Here is a 10,943-nt window from a genome sequence, read left to right on the forward strand (position 1 = left end):
CTGTCTCGTGTTGCGAGGCCAGTCCCGTTTGGCGCTGTAGTCACGCTGACTTTATACCATGTGACGTCCAGTTTCCTGTGCACGACTGGGAGTCCTCTAGTATATGTTCCCACATTTTCATTCACTCTCACAGAGCAATTAAGATTTTATGTTACTTTATTTAGCTCGTCCTTAAATGTGTTATGCTCGATAGTCTTAACTATCGAAAATTGTCAAAAATACACGTTTAAGGTGGATTCACACTTTCCAGAACGTCACTGTCATGTTTTTGAATGTCGATGGTGAGAGGAATTCCTGAGCATTCACACTACACGGTACTTGAACGTCGAAAGAAAGTCGTGACGTTACAGCTGGTTAATAAAGTATTCACCAAAGGCGCTATTTCGTATTTCATGGTAGATTGTCATGAAATGCCACATTTAGTTTAAAGCAGTTTGCAATGACTGCTGTTGCACTTAATGACGAGGTACAGAGAGCGAAAAGTGTCTGGGTTAGTAAAATATTAAAAAATCGACAGTTCAGGAGAGTTCCACACACTGTACGAGGAGCTGCAAGAGAAGGGGTTATCGTACTATAAATATGTGTGAATGTCTAAACAATAGTTTTTTACCTGATAAGCAAGCTACAGATAAAAATTACTAAGAGAAATTCAAGATTTAAGCGTCCAATATCACCTCAATAGAAGCTGATGGTTTGCCTACAGTATGTATAGATGGTCCGTTTTAGTGTACTTGAACCATGTTTACATATATTTAGGCTACCTGCTGTTCGTCGTTAACTTATTACGAGTCTTATTTTAAACTTCTGCATGCCGCATCAGCTTTATTCCTGATTTTTCTTTTCGCTATTCCACTGGAAAAAGCGCATTGTTTATTTTGCAATGTATTATTTCAGTGTACAAAATAAAATACTTTAACTTAGTATTGTCTACCAATACATATTAAGACCTTTTCGCAATAGCAGACAGTGGTGAATACTTTCGTATTAGTTAGTGAAGTTTACTACACTATGGCCAATTAAAACATTCTCCGTGAGAAACCTTGACGTGACGCTGACGTGACGTGGCGTGTCGTGTCGATGGCGTTCCGTTGACGGTGTGTGAATGCCACCATTTGAACGACAGAGGTGAATCATTTGACGTGACAAGCGTGACGGTGAAGTTCTGTCAAATATGAATTCACCTTTATTCACTTAGGTATACATTGATGGTTAGGGTGAACGATTTCTGTCCAGAAGTCCAGCGGCTGAAAATTCTCATAAAATATACCTTTCTTTTCACGTAAATACACAATGAAATTAGAGAACGATGGCGTTGGAACAAGGATAGGCCTACTTCTGGCAAAAGTTTTTAAAACGCACATATTAAGGTTACAACTGATAATACAGAATGAATTTTGTGTGGCACTTCAAAATGTTCGAAAATATACAATATATCACGGTGCACCTAATTCCTCACACAATCAACGAAAGACTGTGCGAAAACAATACTAACAGTATGAGATTTTCACTCTGCAGCGGAGTGTGCGCTGATATGAAACTTCCTGGCAGATTAAAACTGTGTGCCCGACCGAGACTCGAACTCGGGACCTTTGCCTTTCGCGGGCAAAGGTCCCGAGTTCGAGTCTCGGTCGGGCACACAGTTTTAATCTGCCAGGAAGTTTCATATCAGCGCACACTCCGCTGCAGAGTGAAAATCTCATTCTGGAAACATCCCCCAGGCTGTGGCTAAGCCATGTCTCCGCAATATCCTTTCTTTCAGGAGTGCTAGTTCTGCAAGGTTCGCAGGAGAGCTTCTGTAAAGTTTGAAAGGTAGGAGACGAGGTACTGGCAGAAGCAAAGCTGTGAGTACCGGCCGTGAGTCGTGCTTCGGTAGCTCAGTTGGTAGAGCACTTGCCCGCGAAAGGCAAAGGTCCCGAGTTCGAGTCTCGGTCGGGCATACAGTTTTAATCTGCCAGGAAGTTTCAATACTAACAGTATCGAGAACTGCGAATCGGGCTGCCTGGTGCACATAGTCTTACACAAAGGAAAATTAAGACAGCTTATTAAATGTAAATAAATGTGTGAAATATACATTTTATTTATTTAGGTGAATTTGTTACACGTTCTGTACTAATACGCCAGAGATGAACTTCGCATTGTCAGTTTATCATAGTCGAAATTGCAAGAATTGTGGAGCACCAAAAAGCACACTTTTCCGTTTGGGGCGGCTATCAACACATGTTAACAGAGCGATTTCTTAGTCGACTGATCACAGGATTGTTTTATTATGGCAATGATGTGCAGAGAAGTATGCTCATGGACTCGATTTAAAAATTCGACCGATAGTAAATTCTGTATCAAGGTAAGCAAACAGTTTTGCATTTCCATTTGCGCATAGTCAGTCAGTTGAAGCATATTTTGTGGAGTCAACACAAGAGAGTATTGATGAATTAACTCTGCCAAATTATATTTCAAATAAATAAATATCAAACTTTCTAAACTGAATAATATATTTTTTCATGTAGCATATGTATTTACATTATGGTAACGAAAATCTTTTCAGTACTTAAGGTACTGTTCAAAATGGTTCAAATGGCTCTGAGCACTATGCAACTTAACTTCTGAGGTCATCAGTCGCCTAGAACTTAGAACTAATTAAACGTAACTAACCTAAGGACATCACACACATCCATGCCCGAGGCAGGATTCGAACCTGCGACCGTAGCGGTCTCGCGGTTCCAGACTGTAGCGCCTAGAACCGCTCAGCCACTCCAGCCAGCTAAGGTACTGTCATGACCACCATTCTAATACATGTCATGAGGTAAAATAATTTCAAGTAACATGTCAAAACTGTTGTCCTACATTCTAGTGTAGTTACAAAATTTTGACGGGTATGATCTAAATTATTTATAGGTATTGATTTCTGGATTTAACCAATATCTTCTTCCCTGCTTCTACAGCTGAATTTTATTAGTAGGTGGCAAACACTTCATGAATTCATGTTAATATTACCTGATCCATTAATCGCTCATGCACGCAGACAGGCCTCATCTTATTTACAAATGCTCATTTGTGTGCTGATATGCATTATAGGCCGAGTAGTCACCTGACAGAAAAATTGTTCATATGCGCAAAGCCTGAAAAAGCAAACTTACCGGTATTTCTTTCAGTACCTACGAGACCAAAAAGGAACCACGGCGGTTTTGTGCTATCTTTGGTTTCTCTGACTGGCGTCCTGGTATGAGGTACGAGTGCTGCACTGATTCGCTTTGGTTTACCACTACCTTCAGGGGACGAAAATGGAGGAAAAGGAGGGACCCGTGCCGCAGTTACAGAGATGGTGTTGACGGAACAAGACTCCAGCGACAGCAAAACACGGGAAGTGACATAGTTCACAGAAGTTACCACACCCAGTTGAAGGCATTGCCAGTATTATCTTTTAAGACGAAATTTTTGGTGGGCAGAAAGATCTGTGTTTGTTATTATTCTCTACAGAACAAGAAAAAAGAGAAATGCAACTCTCGTGTTAAAAGTGGGAAACACAGACTGACAGCAGCGCCTCGAGTGGTATGGAGATGAACTAAAATATGAAAACATTTCGGGTTCCATCCCCCCCCCCCTAGTTTATTTACGTTGTATGTTTTTATTTTTATTTTAATTCTACTACCTTATTTTTCCGGGCGTGGTATGTAATTATTTTGGCTGGCATCATAATAAAATAATTCAAACACAGCTGTAGCACACTGTACTACAGCAGAGAGGAACCTATTCAGTAATATTTCCAGTCTATTTTTCACGTTTGCGTCTGACAGACAAGAAAACATGATAGTAGTAGCGACTGTCAGGCGCAAACGTCAAAAATAGACTTTTAAATTGGCATGCTTATATTGTTATCTATCAACATGTAAAAGCTCCAGCATGTTTTATGGTTCATAAGAACTAGATGCAACACTTGAAACTGAGAGTAAGTCGAAAGAAGCTTGAAGTGTAAATAATTGAAGCAAAAGAAAAATAACATGTAGCAGCTAAACTGGACTACAAATATTCCTGAATAATGTCAAAATTTTAATGTCATACAAGCTGCTGGGTCAATGGAGAAAAAAGCCTATTATTAAGCGAATAAGCAGCAGTTAAAGAGGTTCAATTAAGAAAGATTTATCACAGTATTAATTAATGAAGAATCCTAAAATTTGTTACAACTATGTTTCAGGACTATAAGTTCTGAGTAACTGCCCAGCAAACTTGCACTACTGACCATTAATTTCTTAAAAAGGTTCCTACATCTTACTACTTTAACTGCTTCAACACAAAAAAGAAAACATCAATATCAAGAACCAAAAGCAGGAAAGATGAATAAAAACAGTGAAATGAAAACAAAACTTACTTTTTATTTCTCAAGCACACAATTTATAAAGCTTTAAACCGTTTACTGAATTTGTCTTTAACAATATCAAGTCTTTTATTACTGACGGCGTGTTTCCAATCTTTCACATACTTGTAAAGCAATAGAGGTACACATTGTCTTAAAATATACTGTTCAGAAAAACGGGCCTTGCAAAATGTTAGCCGGCCAGAGTGGCCGAGCGTTTCTAGGCGCTACAGTCTGGAACCGCGCAACCGCTATGGTCGCAGGTTCGAATCCTGCCTTGGGCATGGGTGTGCTGTCCTTAGGTTAGTTAGGTTTAAGTAGTTCTGAGTTCTAGGGGACTGATGACCTCAGAAGTTAAGTCCCGTAGTGCTCAGAGCCATTTGAACCATTTTTTTTTGAAGATGTTATTTCCTCTGGAAACTTAAACAGTGAATAGAATGTATTCTCCAATTGTTCCTGGTGTCCACGTTTATCTAATAATGCATACAGCTGACTATGAACATTTGCTACAAAGGACATTAAGCTTCACGACATTAAGCTGTCACTAGCTTACAATAATTTTGGGTTTAAAGCATCATATTCTTTGAAACTTGTAAATAAATGATGCTCTGTGGGTGTTGGTGAGAACAGAGTTGTTTTACAGTCACTACAGTTGGTTTCAGGTGTTACACCCATCTTTCGTAGAATGTAACCAGCTCCATACGCTAGTGCTTGTCTGTCATTTCTTACATCAGCCCCACCACTACCGGCAGCAGCTTCATTATCAGCAAGGGCACAATATAAAGCACTTTGATCCATAATGGAATGGTCTGTTGTGGAATCAAGAAAGTTGTCATCACTAGCTCCCAAAAATTGCCTTAAATTGCTTAATGGCATGCATCTATCATCCTCACAATTACCTAGTGAAGTTGTAGGTAGGGCTGTGTTATTGACTATAACTGTTTTCAATGCTGCTTTGAACTGAAAGCAAGTTGGGTTGGTGTTTGCAACACCATGCTGCCTCACACAACAAAATACATTCTCCACTGGGTCTTGATTGAAAGCCCTCATGCTTAAAAAATTAAAGCCATTTTTTAATCTGTTCCAAATGAACTTCAGTGAACTTATTGTAGTTTGCCACCCACTTATGAAACTGAACATATTTGTCTTATCTCTCCCTGTGCCTAGCTCCAACACTTTCCAATTTTCAATTTCTTTAACAGACTGTATATGTGGGGACTCTGCACAGAGGGCACACTTATAAGACTTGCCATCTTGTGGATAACAATAGGAACTGTTCAGTGAATGAAATAAACAATCCATCTTTTTAACAAATGCTGCAGTGTACACTGCGTCAGCAGGTAAGATATTAAATGCCACATAAGTTCAAATATCTGCAGCAACTGTATGACTAAGCTGGGCTGCAGCTACCTTGACTTTCATTTTAGTAAAAGAATCCTTTAATTCAAAAGATTCCTATGTAGTTTTGGCAATGTCTTAAACATCTTCTGCTGATCCAGAAGAAAAGCCCTGTGAATATATTCAAAACTGGACTCTTTTTTAAACCCAAACTGTATTTTATTTCCTAGTAGAGCATTTCTAGTATTTTTTAACAGATGTGGGACATCATAAATGACTGCAATAGGTTCATCTCTGACTACAAATTGAAATGGACTGGACTCAGTAGATTTCTCACAGCAGAGTCCCTTCAGTGCTCTCTGTTTGGTTGCACCCTGGTCACAAACTGTACAAACTACCTTTAGCCCTATTTCTTGCAATTGCCCTATGACATAGATAATAAGACTTTCTAAAGTGATGCTTGAAACTGAGTTGTGAGTGAAATAATAAGCAACAACCTGCTTCCAGCTTTTATGTACGCCTCTAACCACGAAAACTAATGCATGATTTGCATGAACATTTGACCTAAATCTTGAAACCCTGAAAATTCTTGTTTGCTTGCATTATAATACAACCCTCTTTCTAAAGACATTTCATCAAACAACAAAGCACAGTATTTGCACTGTTGTTCATTACTTCAACTTCTGCTTTCATTACATTCATGACCAAAGTATTCAATCCTGGTTCAAAAGGTATAGAAGACAACAGACATTTCAGATACCTCACAGGAGGAAGATAAAAATTAACTGACAAATATTTGTATAGGCGGGGACTGCATTTGTGTAAGGATAAAGCAAATACTTTGTCCTCGGGTGTCCATTGCCTTGCATTTGCTGATTGATGAGCATTTTGTAATTGGCTGTTTATGAAAACTTTGGCAACAGAGATTAACTTAGATTCTATGAAAGAGAAAGTATTGCTGTCATACAAATCTTTAAGTGCTTTCAGTTCTGATTTTTCAATGATGTAGCTTTGCTTTCAGTTTTGATAGCCTTGTCGGAGTAATCCTATGAATCTTGTACATTTTTGATTTCGCTGGAGTTAAGTCTGCTTTTGAAACCCCTGTACCTAAAACCCCACTTTCCTCATTACTAAATGCTTCAGATAAGAATGTGTACTCACTATCTGCAGATTCATTTTAAGGGGAGATAAAAAATTTAAGAGGTACATCACTCAATGAATTACTCTGCTCAGCACAACTAGTGCTAGGTAATTCTCTAACACCAGTTTCACATCTGGCACCTGCATAACAAAGATTTTCCATGGTACCACTAGTGCTTGGTAAGTCTAGTTCACTAATAACACCAGTTTCACCTGGTCCACTTCTGGTACAAACACCTACATGAGAACTACTTGCCACAGCACAACTAAGGTTTTGTAGTTCATTAACACCAGTTTCACTACTGGTGTTAGCAGCTGTAAAATGAACAGTTGCCATAGCATCACTAGTGCTTGGTAGGCCCAATTCACTATTAACAACAGTGTCACCTGATTCACTACGGATTTAATGGCAATTTCACAAGAAACACCTGTCACATGTTTTGGAAACACACCCCTGTTTAGCCTATGCCTACTTTTATTCATAAAATCTTCTTCGAAAAAGTTATCTTCACCACCAAAATAAGATGCACAGTTGTATTGTATTGTATTTTTATTGATCCAGGCAATCATAGTATTGTACAGCTGTACATGTGATATTGGATAGGTCAAGAGAGCTATTTACAGTAATTTTTACAAATTGATGTTTACATTATTTTGTAGCAAGGAAATTATCTATCTTCAACAAAACTGTTAATACAAATCAAAGAGATGTAAGATTTTACATACGATATTGGATAGGTCAAGGGAACATATTTGCAGCTAATATTTAATAAATTGATTTTACATCATTTTGCAATGAGGAAGTTAGCTATCTTTAACAAAACAGTAAATGCAAATGTTGTATGGTAAAATACAAACAGCCAATACAAATGTAATAGTAAAGTAGTCCAGTGTATTTAATAGACATGCACAGTATATAATTTTCAGACCTAATTGAACATTTATCATATTTTTTACATTTTTAACCCCTTTCAAAAAAATGATCAACTGCATAAAAGCAATGGTCCAAGAGATATTTTTTTAACTTATGTGTGAAGGCTCTTGGGTTCTTTGTTGCTTTGATTTCATTGGGTAAATTATTATACATTTTTATCCCAACATTTAAAACACTTTTTTGGTAGCAGGTAGTTCTGGACTGAATCATATGTACGTCAGATTGCTGCCTTGTTGCATAGTTATGAATATCTCCATTGAATTTTAGTGTGCAGTCATTGTTTAACAGGTATGTCTTGACAAATGAGACGATATTATAAATGTAAGCAGAAGGCAGTGTCATAATGCCATTTGTTTTGAAATGTTGTCTGCATGATTCATTATGTCTTAGATTACATATTATGCGTATTGCCATTTTTTGCATTTTGAAAATATATCTACCTCCAGGTGAGTTCCTCCAAAATATGATTCCATACTGTAATGTAGAATGGAAGTAAGCATAATATACATGTATGAGAACAGATTTTGTGACTGATTTTTTGAGTACCCTTAAAATGTAACACACAGTTGAGAGCTTTTTTGAGATATAATTTGTGTGTGTCTCCCACTTAAGATTTTCTGCAAGCCATATGCCAAGAAACTTGACGGAGTCCACACACATAAGCTCTTGGTTATTTAGAATCACATCAGGCATTTCTTGTTTTTGGGATGAGAGTCTGAAGTTGATGTAGGTTGTTTTCTGTATGTTTATAATCAGTTTGTTCTCGTTGAACCATTTGCTGAGTGACGACATAAGCGGTTTAATTTTTTGGTTGTGGTCCTCTGTATCAGTACCCGTTATTAGAATACTTGTGTCATCGGCAAATAGTGTGGTATGTCCTGTAGTAAGCTTTGTGCTTATATCATCAATGTATAGCAGAAACAGTATGGGTCCCAGGATTGAGCCTTGTGGCACACCATATCTAATAGGCATTGTGTCAGAGGAGTGGACAGTACATTGATGGGTGGTTGTATTCTTTTTTTCAAAATTAATTTCAACTTTTTGAAATCTGTTTGACAGGTAAGATTCTAACCATTTGTTTGCAATTCCTCTTATACCTCTATTTGCTAACTTCTTAAGGAGTATGTATGGTCAATTACATCAAACGCTTTGGATAAATCTAAAAAGATACCAGTAGTGATTTCCTTATTATCCAGTGCTTTTAAGGTTTCGTTGAGATACTCATAAATAGCTGTGGTGGTTGTCTTTTGCTTTCTAAAACCATGCTGGTGTTTTGTCAATAAGGATAGTTTATTAGTAAAGTCTTCAAATCTGGTGTAAAATAATTTTTCAAATATTTTTGAGAATGAGCTGAGCTGTGCTATGGGCCGGTAATTGGCTACATCATTTTTAGAGCCCTTTTTGTGAAGTGGGGTAATTTTAGAAGTCTTTAGTAGGTCAGGGAAAACTCCATTTGTAAAGGATGCATTTATTATGTGGGTTAGGGGTTCTACAATGGATTCTCCACATTTCTTTACAATTATATCAGGAATATTGTCACTACCACTGGAGTACTTATCCTTTAGTCCTTTTATAACTGTAAGTACTTCAGGATTGGAGACTTTGTGAAGAAACATTGATGCCTGTACCGGTGCGGTTTCTATTAGTGTTTGGTGTTGAGCATTTGGTCTGTGGCAGTTGTTCTTTATCAGGTTTTCTGCTATCTTGCTAAAATAGTCATTAAAACCATTTACTATTTTTTGGGGATCTGATGTGACTTCGTCATTTAGGTTTAGTTTTAATGTTTTGTTTATGACATGCTGCTTACTGTTTGTTTCATTTTTTACAACTGTCCACAAGCCTTTCATTTTATTGTTAGATTCCTTTATAAATTTATCATTGTATAATTTTTTTGCTTGTTGGATAACTTTCCTATAGATTGCAAAATAAGTGTTACAATATGACCTAAACTGATCATCGACGTCATGGTGTTTCATGTGATTTTTTAAGTCACGCTTTTTTTGGCTGGAAATCCTTATCCCTTTTGTTACCCATGAGTTTGTGTGTTTGTTTCCGATTTTCCTGGATTTCACATCTGGTGACAGTTTACGAACACTCTTCCACTTTAGAAGCAACTCTTGAGGTTGTTTTGGAAACATGTGGAAATGCTCGTTGCAAATTTCCTCCGTTGAACCCACGTAACAGCCAGATGAACAGCCGGGGAACTTGCAGGAGTATTTCAACGTCAATCTGTTGTGTTGAATATTCTGAAAAAACATAAAAGTCTTCATTAAATAAAACTACTGCAGACATATCAAAGTTATTTAAATAAACAAATGGAAACCACACTGCTTAATTCACGATAGAAGAGAATACATTTCATTTATTGGCTACGAGATTATTTCATGAAAAATCAAATGTCTTACCTTACAATTAATTGTGGACATTTTTCAGCAGGAAATCTCTTCAATTCCACGGTGAACCTTATGAATTTAAAGTAAAAAATCTGTTTATAATGAAGATGAGTAGTACGTAAATATGAAACAAATACAAAGACGACTGTAACCGAGGACCACAGACTTCAGTGCAGAGCAAGACGATAGAATATTTCAAAACAACCACCACTGGAGTTTGAACAGCTCTCATTGGTCAATTCCCGCTTCGTTTGACCCCTATCGCCTCTAGTGGTCTGGAATTGAACTACGTGGCTTGCTGCCTCTTCGCCCATATAGCTTTCACTCCTGTGATTATTTTCGTCGAAGTCGTAGTTGCTGCATAGAACTGTTGTAGTAACTCAGCAATAGGTTCAAATGGCTCTGAGCACTATGGGACTTAACATCTATGGTCATCAGTCCCCTAGAACTTAGAACTACTTAAACCTAACTAACCTAAGGACAGCACATAACACCCAGCCATCACGAGGCAGAGAAAATCCCTGACCCCGCCGGGAATTGAACCCGGGAACCCGGGCGTGGGAAGCGAGAACGCTACCGCACGACCACGAGATGCGGGCCAGCAATAGGCTTTGTGCTATTGTGATTTCTAAAAGACGAAAAGTGGAATGCAAAATTGTTGGAGAGAAAACAGGAAACGTAATATACGTTCGCATTCTGGAAGGCAAATAAGCTGATCGGTTAAAATGATTCTGGTTAGAATTTTGTATTTTCCCATAGAATATAAATGCATAGGATTTACTTAATACTG

The 10,943-nt window shown here is 37.7% G+C and overlaps 1 non-coding gene across 1 annotated transcript; it reads left to right on the plus strand.

Moving 5' to 3' along the window:
* The first annotated feature begins 1,862 nt into the window (after window positions 1–1,862).
* Trnas-cga (transfer RNA serine (anticodon CGA)) lies at window positions 1,863–1,937 on the plus strand. Its single transcript has one exon. It is a non-coding gene; the product is annotated as a tRNA-Ser (tRNA).
* Window positions 1,938–10,943: the final 9,006 nt, after the last annotated feature.

Source organism: Schistocerca nitens, chromosome 1 (genome assembly GCF_023898315.1).
Source record: "Schistocerca nitens isolate TAMUIC-IGC-003100 chromosome 1, iqSchNite1.1, whole genome shotgun sequence".
NCBI classification, from domain to species: Eukaryota; Metazoa; Arthropoda; class Insecta; order Orthoptera; family Acrididae; genus Schistocerca; species Schistocerca nitens.